The sequence below is a fragment of the Rattus norvegicus genome, chromosome 7 (genome assembly GCF_036323735.1).
Source record: "Rattus norvegicus strain BN/NHsdMcwi chromosome 7, GRCr8, whole genome shotgun sequence".
NCBI lineage: Eukaryota > Metazoa > Chordata > Mammalia > Rodentia > Muridae > Rattus > Rattus norvegicus.
Window position 1 is genome coordinate 97,328,519 of NC_086025.1, and position 15,505 is coordinate 97,344,023.

At 43.2% G+C, this 15,505-nt stretch overlaps 1 pseudogene; it reads left to right on the plus strand.

Annotated features, from left to right (window-relative positions):
- Window positions 1-11,440: 11,440 nt before the first annotated feature.
- On the plus strand, window positions 11,441-12,330 carry LOC103692910 (glyceraldehyde-3-phosphate dehydrogenase pseudogene; annotated as a pseudogene).
- The last annotated feature ends 3,175 nt before the right edge of the window (window positions 12,331-15,505 follow it).

Consider the following 15,505-nt stretch of genomic DNA (forward strand, 5'->3'; position numbering starts at 1 on the left):
GCAGCATTTAAAAAAAAAAGAGGGGGGGTAGAGTAGTTGAAGACTGTGGGGAGGAGGGTTCTCAGCTGCACCTGTCATTCATTTTCCATGGATTCCAACTGTAATTTCAAACGGCCCCTGGGTTGTCTGAAGCCATGTGATTTGACACGAGGTTAACAGAGAGTTTAGGCCCTACTCCAAACACCATGGTTTTCACACCCAGAACAGGTGACAGGATCCAGAAGAGTGAGGTGAAGTGAAGAAGGAGACATAGCTCCCTGACAGACAGGTCAATGAGCAAGTAAATAAGTGTTTGGGTTAGCCTCTGGGTAGTGTGAGAATCAGAGGCGATCCACTCAGAAATTGAAATTTTCTAGCAATCAGATAGGGCTGCCCTTGGGAAGAGCAAAGTGGGCCATGTTTCATTATACTGTTGTTGTCTTACTGTGGACAATGAGTAATTGCTTCAGAAAGAGAGTAAATACGTCAAGAAGGGCTAAAACGGCTGGAGTCAGCCATGTTCCCAGTCTATTATTATAAGCTCTCTGCTAAGAACTGTTCCTTTTCTTTAAAATCCCTCTGTATTTCTTCCTGGCTGGTGTGTTTTCTCAGTACTGGGAATACAGAGCTCAGTGCCTAGGGTGGAGAGGAAAGGAAAGATGGGGGCAGAAATTATATATTGATTGCATAGCATGAGTCTGCAAGGAGTCTGCAAAGTCGCCTGGAGAGCAGGAAACTGAGAATTTGAACCTAGAAGGCAGCTAAGCTGGGTTTAGAAAGGCAAATTCACCGGGCAAAGTGAACAAGGCTGCTTCCACTGTAAGAACGCAATGCACACAAAAGGCCTACTGGCCTAACATAGTTCAGATGAGCTCTGTAGTTTCTCAGAAGCAAGGAATGTGGGCCACAGTGGCATCGAAGACACCTAAAGCAATGAGGTTCCAGTGGACAAAGATCTAACACGAGTTCCACATACCCAAGTGGGCAGTGTGATTCCACCTGGAACCCTGTGGCAAGCGGGCACCATGCTGGGTTGTTGGGAGCTTGGAGTCCCACCAATCAAATTTCTTCTAGCCAAACAGAGCATCAGCATCATTGCTTCGCCCCACCCCCTGGAGTTCATGATTACTTAATTCATCCTGCCCACCCCAAAGCCCAACCCCAGGTAACCAAATGGAAGTGCAGGACATGCTATAAATCTCAGCTGTGTCCTATCTGTCTCATGCCTACCACCTAAGGTATCGTCAGCCCTTGAAGCCTACAGCTGCTCCTGTTCACTCAGCCCTGCCAGTTCACATCAGACACTCTGATTTCTATCTACAGTGATTCTCAACCATCATACGGCGGTGACCCCTTCATACAATTCTTCATGTTGTGGTGACCCCCAACCATAAAATTATTATGTTGCTATTTCATAACGGCAATTTTGCTACTGTTACAAATTAAAATGTAAATATTTTTGGAGATAGAGGTTTGCCCAGGGGATTGTGACCCACAGGTTAAGAAACACTAGTCTAGAAGCTCACGTTGGCTTCTCCGCTCTTCATTCATCCATCCTATGACGTACCCTAGCTTCCTAATCCAAAACATTAAGCACACACATGTTCAATTCTTGCCTACCCAGACCCCAAATTAACTATTTCCATCTATTCTCCCTCTCTATGTCAGAAGATGTATTAATTTCTGTTGTTGCCATGAATAATTCCTCTGAAGCTAGTGACTTAAAAAGGCACTAATTACTCTCCTACAATCCTGATGAACAGAAATCCCAAATGAGGGGGGTGTGAGAGATGGGTCAGCAGTTAAAAGCACTTGCCCTGCAATTGCGAGAACCAAAGTGTGGATCCTTATTTCCATGGAACAAGGTGAGCATCCCAAGCGTGCCATAACTCCTCTTCCAAAGACAGCAAAGACAGGAGGAGTCCTTAGACCTGTTGGCTTCTAGACTAGAAAGGTTCAGGAAGAGATCCTGTCTCAAAAATGGGTGGAGAGCTTGAACACCTCTCCAGACTTCCACACGTGTGCACAGCACGTGAATCTGCAACCACACAGACACAGATACATAAAAACATACAAATAGGGGTTGGGGATTTAGCTCAGTGGTAGAGCATTTGCCTAGCAAGTGCAAGGCCCTGGGTTCTGTCCCCAGCTCCAAAAAGAAAAAAGAAAAAGAAAAAAACACACAAATAATATGTATTTCTGAAATAAATCAATTGGAGATGAATCATATGAACCTAACAACCAGTGCCAGCAGGGGTGGGTGCTCCCCTAGGAGGATCTGGTAGAAAACCAATATCTTACTTTGGGCCTCTGGTGGTTTCCAGCTTTCCTTGGCTGATGGTTACATGTCTTCAGGCTTTTTGTTCATTGATCTACTACCTTCTGCTCCCTTACCAAGTCTCCTTCTGTGTCTTCCTTTCTTAAGGAAACTTGCAATGACATTTAAGGCTTGGTCTCATAATCTAGAGTATCAGTCCTTTAAGATCCTTAATTTAATCTTATCTCCAATGCCCTTTTTACCCATAGGTTCAGAGGTTTTGGAGATGAAGACCTAAGCATGCTTGGGCAGCCATCTCAGCCTTCCTTGGAAATGGAGCACCCTTCTTCATGACTATCCTCCACAACCTAGCTTCAAGATCCCTGCTGGTTTTGGCTCTGCATTTTTTCCCATTCCCTATAGATTCTTTGCCTTGAGCCTAAAATATTTTAAGTCTATTCTATATTAAAATTTAACCACTAGGATTCTAACAGTACCTCCAAAAAAATCACCTATTTCTACTCTGTTTTTTTCTTCTAGAACATAGGGAAATTTTTTCCTTCACTTCTTGTCTGCATTTCTCATTTCCTATTCTCAGGCCAGACCATTACAATCTCCCTTTTTTTCCACGTCCCTCTCTGCATGGACTGTTTGAACATAATCTCCAGAGACTACAATGCTAGCAAGACAGTGACCACCTTTCAGTCATATTTGAACTGGACTACACAGCATCAGACTGTGTTGAAAATCTTTTTTCCCACTTCTGATCATGTTTTGCTAATAGACCCTTTCATTTGTATTCACAGGCTCCTTTCCCTCCTTTCGCTTTCTCAATACTTGAATTAGTTTCTTGGCTTTTCTTCTTCCCACTGACACTATGCTTGGGTGATATAATCTACCCTGAAGGATTAATTTCATTTTGTGGCGGAGTGTGAGTGGGTGCTTATATGTCTCATAATCTAGAATTAACCAAGAGGTCTCCACCTTATTGTTTTAGAACAGAGTCTCATTACCAATACCTTACCAACCAGCTAGACTGGCTGACTAGTGGGTTCCAGGGATCCATCTGCACCTCGCCCTCCCGGGTGCTAAAGTCATAGGTGCACAGCATAACACCCTGCTTTTCTGTGGGATGCTGTGGGTCCGAACCCAGGTCCTCATGCAAGCACTTTATCTGCTGTGCCATCTTCCCAGACCCATACTCTCATCTTGTAACAGCTACCTATATTCTGGTTTCTCCACCTTTCCAACTCTAATGGGAAACACACGCTTTTTTCTTTTCTGCTAAATCTATATGTGTGTGTATACATCATATATGTACATATATATAGTGCATTGCACTTACTCACTGACTCACCTCTCACATCTCTCTCCTAACTTGTACTCAATTTTCCACTCGACATCTCCAGCATGATACACCGCAGGAACATCTTACGCTTCCGTCCTCCTGCACTTCTCATCCCTGTCAAATCAACCCAGCCGTCACTCCTCCTTCCCAATCTCTAAGTCTTTCCAGTTGTTTTCCTTAGTTGACTATCCTATTGACCTGATTGAGGGCATCCTACAAAAGCCCCAAACAAAGCTAGCTTTATTCTGCTCACCTCAGCCCACTGCTGGCCAATCATCCTCAGCCCTGAGAGCCGTTTGTTTGATCTCTCTGCTTGAGAAAACCTGACTGTCTCACATTATTTTTGGGTTGCAACCAGACTGTAAGTTCTGCATGCAAGACTACAATCCACGCCAACCTTCCTTTAATCCCTGCAAAGGACGGATGCTCTCTGCTTCAGACCATGGTACAGGATGTTTTCTCATACTTCTTTGATGGTAACTCTCTCTGAACCTTAAACATCAGCCTCAGGCATCACCTCTTCTAGGAAACTGTCTCAAATCCCCAGACTTTACCCTGAATGCCCACTACACAGTGTACATTTTTTCTGTTGATACCTAACACACACTTTCTTTTCTGCTAAATCTCTTCTGTGACACATATACATATATGTATGTATGTATGTATATATATGTATATATGTGTATATATATATTTTTGGAGGAATGATGAATGACTGGGTTGATTTGACAACCATTTGGGAGGACGGGCAAGTATAAGAGAAGTGTAAGATGATCCTGTGTATCATGCTGGAGATGTCGAATGGACAACTGCACATATATATAGTGCACTGCACTTACTGTCTCACCTCTCACATCTCTCTCTCCCATTTCTTTTATCCCCATCCTCCCAACAGGCCCCTTTCCCACATCCATGCCTTTTTTTTTTTGTGGCCCTTCTGTGTGGCCACTGGTTTGGAACTATCCATTGGAGCCTGCTGAGCTCCCAGTTGAATATACAGCTAAAGACAATGACTATCCCTCCTGCACAATCCATCAGCTCAGCACACTGTTGAACTGAGAAAGCCAAAAATCATTTAGACAAGGACATCCACACATACCTTTCTCTCAAGTCTCTGCCCTTTCTTCTTCTGCAGAAAAAAAAAGCAAAAGAGCATCTACTCTACCCCAGTTTTTAAAACTTTTTCTTTAGCAGTTTCATGAGTCAATACACTTTCTTAGTGAGTTTTCTGTTGCTAATAACACAGTTCTACTCATTTGATGAGCTACAAAAGAAGAGAGATTGGTTTGAGCTCACGGTTCTGGTCCAGGTTTAAAAAGCAACATCTAGTGGTTGTCCTCTTGCTGGGCAGTCTCAAGACACTGCAGAGGATCAGTGGGTCACAGACAAAAAATACACAGAGCACGTTTAAACAGCAGTTCTCAGTCTACGAGTTGCAACCTAGTTGGGGGTGGGGGCAAACAAGTTTTTCATAGGGATTGCATGCCAGAGATCCTGCATATCAGATATTTACATTATGACTCATAATGGTATGAATCATAATTATGAAGTTGCAAAAAAATAATTTATGGTTGGGTGTCACCACATCATGAGGAACTGTACTAAAGGACCACAACATTAGAAAGGCTGAGAACCACTGGTCTTAACCAAATTACCTTCTGTAGCAGACCCACTCTTAAGATGGCCCATTAACTCAATTCATCCTGTGGATGGCTAACTTTTGTTGTAATGTTGACTGGACCTGGAATCAACCGAAACCATGGCCACTCCTAAAAGGAAATAAATTGATCAGGTTATATAAAACAGGAAGACCCATCCTGAATGAGGATGGGACCTTCTAGTGGTAGCCCAGACAAAAGTACATAGAAGAAGGAAATTTTTGCAGCATTTTTTGTAGCACAGAAGTGTGCAAAATGCCTATGTTTCCTACATTTTTTTATTGAGGTAAAGTACACATTATATAAAGGGTGTCATGTTATCTACTCTTACGTGCAGCTTAGTGATATTAAATGCATCCTATTACATTGCAACCATCACGAGATCTTCAAGACTCTTCATTTCACCAAACTCAAGCTCTATGGCCTTAAACAATAATTACCCTGTCTCTCTCACTAGATGCCTGACAAACTGCTTTCTACTTTCTGTCTTTATGATTTGGACTGCTTCTGGGTCCTATCTTTACATTTAAGGACATAACACATGTTTTTTTTTTTTTTTTTTTTTTTTGGTTCTTTTTTTCGGAGCTGGGGATCGAACCCAGGGCCTTGCGCTTCCTAGGTAAGCGCTCTACCACTGAGCTAAATCCCCAGCCCCATAACACATGTTTTTCTGAGGCTGGCTTGCTCCACTCAGCAGGATGTCCTCAAGGACCATCAGTACCATATACATCAGCATTTTTCCCAGTTCCTTCCCGGCTATAGGCTTCAGACACAGACCGACTTGCTCATTTACCCTTTGCTGCTTGGGCTCTCGGCACCAAAGCTAAGAGTTCAAACTTGAGTCATTAGTCAGGGCTATGACTTGAGTACCTTCTCTTCTCAGAGTTTTAGACCTGCATCTCCTACAGTCCATGCTCTCACCCACTTTGAGTTAAGATTTTGAGGATGACCCTGGACTTGAACTCATCTGTGTATTGTCTCTATTGAAGAACAGACAGTGGCCAGCATATAGAGGTTCAAGTAATACTTTTGTTTTGCTTTATAGTGATCCAGAACCGATACACACACTTAGTAGTCTTGTCTTGAATTTCAGTATGCCCTTGTACTAACTAACATATACACTAAGTGGTAGGTGATTGTGGTACAATCCTCTTTGTGTGCTGGGCAATGACAATGAATGGCAACTTGAAGTTCACCTGGCCTTGGAAGATTAACAGCTGCTTCCAGTGCCCAAGGTTGTTAAGCTATAATGCTTAGTGACTTTGATTGCTAAATTCACTTTAACTTACTGTATTTTCAACTTATGGTGGATTTTTAAGTTTAAGAACATCAATAAACCCTCCTGGACAGAGAGTGGAATCCTCTGTTGCATGGGCTAGTTTGCCCCTGTTCAAAATTTCTGAGTCAATATGGGGTTCCAATTTGGGAGCCATGGTATGCTCTAAACATCTCTTTTACCTCGTGCAGCAGCCATTGCCCTCTTTGACTTGCATCTCTTAACATGCAAACTATATTCCAGGGCTGGAGTAAGGGGAAATTAATGCCATGTTTCCTAAGTGGTGCTGCTCCCAGGTTGATGCTCCATCCCACAAAGAGGAGCTAGGTAGAAGGGAGCTCCCAGTTCTAGAAGCACGTGCCCTTAACTTGGCCTCAGCAACAGATATCCAGGATCAGAATGAGAGCTGTTGTTGCCGTGTACCCATGCCAACCTGAGCCATACACACATCCTGAGGAACATAGTCCTCTAATTTAAAGTAAAGAGGAACGAGAACACTGGCTCTGGGTGGTACCAAACTGTGTCATACCCCACTTTTCAGAGCAGGGATGAGAAAAGGTGTAGGCCTTGCTTCAACAAACAGACTCTGAGCAGTTTTAAAATGTTTTCTTGAATAAATAGTTCTTCATTTGCTGTTTCCCCTCTGAGTCATTTCTTTTTTTTTTTTTTTTTTTTTGGTTCTTTTTTTTTCGGAGCTGGGGACCGAACCCAGGGCCTTGCGCTTCCTAGGTAAGCGCTCTATCACTGAGCTAAATCCCCAGCCCCTGAGTCATTTCTAATACTTCAGCCGTATGGAAGACTGTCCGCATAACTTCAGATGGATAAGGTCCCTGGAGCTCGTTCCTGCGTCTTTCTAGCATCTCTTCTTTTTTTCCTCTCAATACTCACTACCTCGACTGTCTCATCTAAGCACGTGGCTTGGTATCGCCTATACTTAGATGCAAATCTCAAGCCTGACAGCCTCTCCTGAATGGCTGGCTCCCTTGTCAACTGTCTCCTCTCCACTTGGATGTGAATGAGCATCAAATGAATAAATTCTCTACACTATTCTGCTACTTTGCACAGATTTCTAGACTGTGTCTCTATCTTGCAAGAGTGCCATTGGCAATTCCAAAAATCAAATTTACCTGGCTGGAAAAAAAATCCTTGGCCTGATTCCACAGTTTACAAAGGCCTGTCAAGCCTATTGCTACATTTGAATCTCTCCAAACACTTTAGGAGGTTAACACTCCTGGAATTACTGAGCTCTCACAGGGCTACACTCATAGACAAGAGTAATGGAGAGGCCACTGCCCTACAAACTCCTACTCTAGTCCTTGCACAGACATAAACAACATCTCAGCATATGAGTGACACCCAGCAAGCCATGAACTCTTCCAGCAGGAAAAGCCAGCAATTGCCAGTATGCAAATTGGTTTTGTCTTCTAGGTTTATGCTTTGACTTGCAGAGTCATCTAACCTTCCAGAATCATGACACCGTGCAACTGGCCACACTTAGCATTAAGAGATCAGTAGTGTCACCCATCGCTCCAGGGCAAGTGCTCCAGAGGCATTTCCTCCTTCTGCTTCTTCTTTCCCCATTCTCGATATTCAAGGGTCATTTTGTTATTAAGACTAATTTTCCAAGAGGTCACTTCTTTCCTGAAGGCCACTGGGATTCCTTCCATTTGAACTATAATTGATCTTGCTGTCTGACTACTTTAGGGACTAAAAACAATAATGTGTTTTTGTTGTTTTTCTTACTGACCTCATATTAAAACATATCATCCTCCAAAAAAAAGTGATAATATAAACAAGGCCAAAAAATGTGGCAGAAAAATTAAGCAATTGCTTTCAAATCATGTAATCACCCTGAGTATTTATATTCTACATGTAAGCACATATATATATATATATATGCATATACATAGCATGTAGCTAACAGGGTCTGCTATACAAGCATGAACACCTGAGTTCCAACTTCTAGCACACACACAAGAACCTGGGTTTGGCAGACCACGCCCCTGTCACTCCGGCTTTGGGGAGCCTGGGGATTACAGAAGCTCACCAGCAGCATTCCTCCAGGTCCAATGAGAGATGAAGTTTCAAAGGAATTATACCGAATTATACCAAATGAGAGAACAGGACACCAGCCCTATGGCCTCTGTATTCACACATGTACACCCTGGGATAAACATATGTACAAATAGTATACACAGAGAAAGTTAATATACTTTGCATCATCTATAGCACCCATTACACAGATGGGCCCTATTGTTTTCTTTTTTTTTTTTTTTGGTTCTTTTTTTCAGAGCTGGGGACCGAACCCAGGGCCTTGCGCTTCCTAGGCAAGTGCTCTACCACTGAGCTAAATCCCCAACCCCCCTATTGTTTTCTTAATCTTCATGATTAACATTTTTTACACTGTAAGTAAGAAGAATTAAAGTGAGTGTCTATCCAAAAAAATCCATTTTTTGTTTCCACATCTTGATTTTTTTCCCTTAGTATTTATTGAATTTTTTTAACCTTAAGCCTTATCCAGGTCATAGGTTCAATTAAGTTAGAGTCCATTAGTCTGATACTACTTAAATTTTTCTGTCATACAAAGTGATCCCTTGAAAACTGTAACCAGATCTCTAAGTTTCCACTGATAGTCTACATTAGAAGTCAACTCTCCGAAAGGGCTAAAGCTATCTGAGCACAGTATGGTGTGGGACAGTGAAAGGCACCCTGGTTCTGGGATTGAGGAGGCTTGAACCCTGGAGACTCTGAAGGAACAGTAGGCGTTTCGCCTGACTCCCAAGAAACCAGGCCGGTCACTACCCATAGCCCTCCATAGATTTGTGACCATCAGTGAGGGTAATGCCCCAAGCCCCTCCACAGGTAGAGGATGTGACCACAGGTCAGTAGGCTCAAAACAGATCTCCATTATAATGAGGTACCTCAAGGCCTGGAGGCTTAGCCAACGAATTTCCCTTCCCAGACGCTCTTCCCTGCAAAAGATACTTAATCTCAGGCCCATTCTGAGAAATGGGGTATGGTTCTACTCATCTACTTTCCATTATGACAATAAACGCCTTGAAACCATAGACTGCCTCTTTTCATCGTGATACACCGTGGGGAGCCACAGAGAAGGCCTTCACCTACAAAACTGCCATCTCATCTCCCGAAAAAGGCCTCCCTGTGCCCCAGCAGCAGCAGCCACCAAGCTCAAACCTACCATGGCAAGCCAAGAACTACCCCTGTGGGACCACCCAGAACATCCCCCTCTTCCCCTTTGGGCCTGGGCTAGACCCAGCCCTGTGGGCCCCCACTTCATTCTCAGCTCTTCCATGGCATCCTGGCGGTGCCCAGACGTCCAAGAGCCCTGGAACCAGACGACCCTGGCCTCCATGAAGGCCCAGGGATCCCCGAGCCAGCTCTGTGTTCCCCATGCCACAGACTGCACTTCCCCATCCCAGGGATGCCCTACAGCCTGACACCCACCCAGCAGTAGTGTGGGGTAAGCGTGGTCAAATTTCCCACGTCCAGCCTGCCTGAGCCCTGTGGCAGAGCAGACACAGGACCCCACTAACCTACAGTATGGCATGACTTTAAGCCCAGCAATCAGGAGGCAGGGGCAAAATGTATCTTCATGAGTTAAAAGTAAGCCTGGTCTACATAGTGAACTCTAAGAGAGTCAGGGATATGTAGAGACCCTGTCTCAATTTGATAGACACTAGTCATATGTATGTCTACTTAAATATTTTTTTAATTCATTCTCTCATATATTACATCCCCTCCCTCCACTACCACCATCAGGCCCTGCCTTCTCCCTCACCATCCACCCCTACTCCATTTCCCTTCAGAAAAGGGTAGGTCCCCAGGGATATCAAGCAAACATGGCATATCAAGTTGCAATAAGATTAGTCATCTCCCCTCGTGTCATGGCTGGATGAGGCAACCCAGGAGGAGGACAAGAGTCCAAAAGGCAGGCAAAAGCATCAGAAATAGCCCTCTGTTAGGAGCCCCACCAAAACACAACTGTAACGTATATACAGAGGCCTAGGTTCGACCCACACAGTCTCCCCGATTGTTGGTTCAGTCCCAGCGAGCACCTAAGAGTCTAGATTTGTTGATTCTGTGGGTTTGCTTGTGTTATCCTTGACCCTTCTGACTCCTACCAGCTTTCCTTCCCTCTTCACCAGGATTCCCAAACTCTACCTAGTGCTTGGCTGTGGTTCTCTGCATCTGTTCCCATCAAGTTTCTAGATGAAGCCTCTCTGATGACAATTGGGCTGGGCACCAATCTGTAGTATAGCAGGATATTGTTTGGCATCATTTCATTGACTTTATTTTCCAGTCATGTTTGGTTCTCTCTTAGATCTCTGGACCATCCAGGCCCTGGTTTCAGAACCTCTATGCATTGCCAGGGGTAACATTAAATAAAGTGAAAATTCAGCACCTCACTCAAACCTATCTTAAAGGCAATTAGCTATAATAATTCTTTATCAAATTAATTGTAAGCAAAGCAATCATAAAGTATGGGGGAGTGTTAGAAGAAGTCTGAAACAAAATTGCTTCAAAACTAACTACCTTTAAGTTGCTGATCCATTTAAAGAAAATGGAACAAGAAACAGATGATTCTTTATAGACATTGCTCTGTTTGTTTTTACAAGAAAGATAGAACCAATACAAACGTGGCCTTAAGTCAACAGATGAGTAAGTAACCCCCATATAGATATGCACTTAAAATTCTAAAATAGGGCTCTCTGCTCCTTCCTGTTCCAGAGACAGCCGCATCTTATCATGCAGTGCCAACCTCATCTCATAGACAAGATGGTGAAGGTCATGGATGGACAAGGATGGTGAACGGATTTGGCCGTATTGTGCGCCTGGTTACCAGGGCTGCCTTGTCCTCTGCATCTGGCAAAGTGGAGACTGTTGCCATCAACGACCCCTTCATTGACCTCAACTACATGGTCTACATGTTCCAGTATGACTCTACCCACGGCAAGTTCAACGGCACAGTCAAGGCTGAGAATGGAAGCTTGTCATCAACAGGAAGCCCATCACCGTCTTCCAGGAGTGAGATCCCGCTAACATCAAATGGGGTGACGCTGGTGCTGAGTATGTCGTGTAGTCTACTGGTATCTTCACCACCATGGAGAAGGTTCACTTGAAGGGTGGGGCCAAAAGGGTCATCATCTGTGCCCCTTCAGCCGATGCCCCCATGTTTGTGATGGGTGTGAACCACAAGAAATATGACAACTCCCTCAAGATTGTCAGCAATGCATCCTGCACCACCAACTGCTTAGCCCCCCTGGCCAAGGTCATCCATGACAACTTTGGCATCGTGGAAGGGCTCATGACCACAGTCCATGCCATCACTGCCACTCAGAAGACTGTGGATGGCCCCTCTGGAAAGCTGTGGCGTGATGACCATGGGGCAACCCAGAACATCATCCCTGCATCCACTGGTGCTGCCAAAGCTGTGGGCAAGGTCATCCCAGAGCTGAATGGGAAGCTCACTGGCATGGCCTTCCATGTTCCTACCCCCAGTGTATCTGTTGTGGATCTGACGTGCTGCCTGGAGAAATCTGCCAAGTATGATGACATCAAGAAGGTGGTGAAGCAGGCATCCGAGGTACCACTGAAGGGCATCCTGGACTACACTGAGGACCAGGTTGTCTCCTGTGACTTCAACAGCAACTCCCACTCTTCCACCTTTGATGCTGGAGCTGGCATTGCTCTCAATGACAACTTTGTAAAGCTCACTTCCTGGTATGACAATGAATATGACTATAGCAACAGGGTGGGGGACCTCATGGCCTACAGGGCCTCCAAGGAGTAAGAAACCCTGGACCACCCACCCCAGCCGAGCAAGAATACTGAGAACAAGAGAGAGGCCCTCAGTTGCTGAGGAGTCCCCATCCCAATTCAGCCCCCAACACTGAGCATCTCCCTCACAATTCCATCCCAGACCCCCATAATAACAGGAGGGGCCTGGGGAGCCCTCCCTTCTCTCTTGAATACCATCAATAAAGTTCGCTGCACCCTCAAAAAATCTAAAATAAATAAACAAATAAACACACAAACAAACAAACTGTGCATTTCCTGTTAAGTGGGTATGTTTTAATACGTTTTGATTGATCTATCAAATACATGTTATGTTCATTCTAAAGGCAGGTTTCTCATTTCGAATATTTTCTCATTCAATTGAATGACTTGAACAACTGAGTGAATGAAAAAGTGAATGTTGATTCACAAACTATTGAGAAAATGAATAGATAAATAAAATAGGAAATTCTCCTAATATACATCCAATTTTATATCCCACAGCACTGATCAGGGAAAGCAGTGTTTGCTCTTTTGTTATTGGTCCTATAACTTGCTAAACCATATAATAAACAAATTCAGAGATGGGTTCTTTTAGTTTTTTCTTTCTTCTAAAGCTCCTGAAGTTCTTTTCTCATCTCCCTATTTGTTTCACCTGTGTGCATGGATGAAAGACTCTGAGTGAAAAAGCCCAATGAGGTGAGAATATATCCCATGGAACTCCCATTGAGGACTTTGCTGAATGGGCTTACACCCTCCACACTCAGATGGCCATCTTTGTTCCTCCCAAGGAAACTGGACACCCTTAATCCAAAAAGAATGCAATGCTGATCAAAACAGGAGAGGCAGGATAGGGCTGCAATCCTTTATTTTTCAAAGAGCATTCAGAAGAGAGGAGAGGAAATCTGTAAGTAGCTTGCCCAGATCTCCTGAATGCAGAAGTGAAATCACACTAACACCTGCCTCACTTACTCACCATCACCCTGATGAACACAGCAAGAGTCTGTTGGGAAGAGAAACCTGTGCAAAACTGCAAGCGAAAGAGCTGGGGTAGAAGCAATGAAGTTTTGATATTGCCTTACAAAAAATAAATATGCTTTTTAATAAACCTCGAAGCAGTGCAGCAAAAGAGGACTTGTGATTGGACAGAACGAGGCTTAAATCGCAGATGAGATGCCTGGTGTTCTAGGTCCCCGAGCATCTTTGAAATTCTGTTTCATTCTGTATTAAATGTATATAGGAAGACCTTTGTGGTAAGCATTATAGAAAATATAGATATGATATGCAGAGCCCCACCCCACAATTCCACAGAAGTTAACATTTCTTGATTTGCAGCTAAGACTTTTATTTCAGTCTGGACTCCAAGTGCTACCAATTGTTATCCTGGGGTTATGATAACCAAAGTGGATAGATCTTCCAAAAGTTTAAAAACTACTATCCAAAAATATACAAGAAACTCTTCAAGAGAGTGGCACTGGCAAAGATTCTCTGAATAGAACAGGAAATACTACCAAGAACTGACAAACAGGATGGCATTAAACCAAAAGGCACAGTGAAGGAAGCAAAAAAGGATAAGATAGAGCCTGAAAATAGGAGGAATCTCTGGAGGAATTCATCCAGAGGAAAACGACTATCCAGAATATATGAAGAATTCAAAAACTATAAAATATAAGGAATAAACAATTCAATCAATTAGTGGGCACATTAATTGAACTACTTCCTAACAGAAGTACAAATGGCCAATAAGGTCATAAGCAAATGTTCAGCAGGTTTAATCATCGGGAAAGTGAAAACTACAGTATGCTGAGATTCCAACTCACTCCAGTCAGAAGGGTCATCAAGAAAATAAAGCCCACAAATTCTGGTGATGATGTGGAGAGGGGAGACCACTAGTTGCTGTTGGTGAGAATGGAAGGACAGCCATTATGGAAATTAGTATGGAGACTCTTCAACTAAAAATATAAACTGTATATAGTCCTGCTATCCCACTCCTGGGAATACATTCAAAACACTCAAAGGAATATGTAAACTGAAATGACAAGGGACAACTTCACCTGCATCAAGTTCTACAAGGTTGATTGATGGTTAGAGTTTCAGTGAACATTTTGTAGGCCATGAGCCAGATCACCTTAGGCTATCATTTGCCTCCCTTCGGAGCTTCGGGCATCTTTTAAGAAGAATAAAATCATGTCCTTCGCAGGAAATGGATGAAACTAACAAGCATCATTTGAAGCAAAATGAGACAGACTTGAAAAGATAAGCATTGCATGAATTATCTCACCTCTGGAATCTACAGAAAGAAAATAGTAAAGATGCCATGAAACCAGAATAGTAAGTACACTGAAAACAAAGAGAACCAGGAGGAGAGCATAGCATTAGGGAGATAGTGAATAGGAGTGGGTGCATTTATTAAAGTACGCATATGCATTTTTGAATCTGAAACCCATAATTTTGTTCAAGTCAATGGTTCTATTTTTTAAAGACATAGATAGGTCTCTTCCCTTGAAAGATACATTTAATCTCTTTTAATAGGTACATGTATGTGGTGCTGCGTGTTGCTTGTCTACTCAGTCGACTGCCAACTAGACCACAAGCAACAGGAGGAAAGAGTCTCATCTGAGATGATGTGCTGTTGGTTGTCATCTGGGGTACCCCTCACTTACCAGTGCCACCTTCTGTCCCTTTGTCTTCATGACAAACTGGGAACAGAGCCCTACCTGAGAAGGGTCTAGAAAGCAAGGAAGATAGAAGCCACCATCTTTATATTACTCAATTTCAGAAGAGCGAACCATCATTTCGTAGCATTGAATTTACTGCAAGTCAGTCCATCCTATGGAGATGCATAAGATGACTGTCAAAACTCAGGGCCAACAAACCCCATCTGAAAATTGTGCATGCCACAGACACATAGTTCAAAACCAATTTTTTCAGCTTTTGATATCCTCTTTTATTCTGATAGGGGGGTAAATTTTTAATTAATATTTTAAGAATTTCATACATTGTATTGAGATCATATTTGTGCCATTTTTTACTTCAGTCCATTGAGTTCTATCAGTACTGCTTCTACACTCTCAGGTATGTGACCATCAACTACAGCATGGTAGACTTACCAGGAGCCACACCCTTTCTCTCACTTCTGAAGAAAAAAAAAACCTGACTCAAATGGATCAATGACCTCAACATAAGACCTA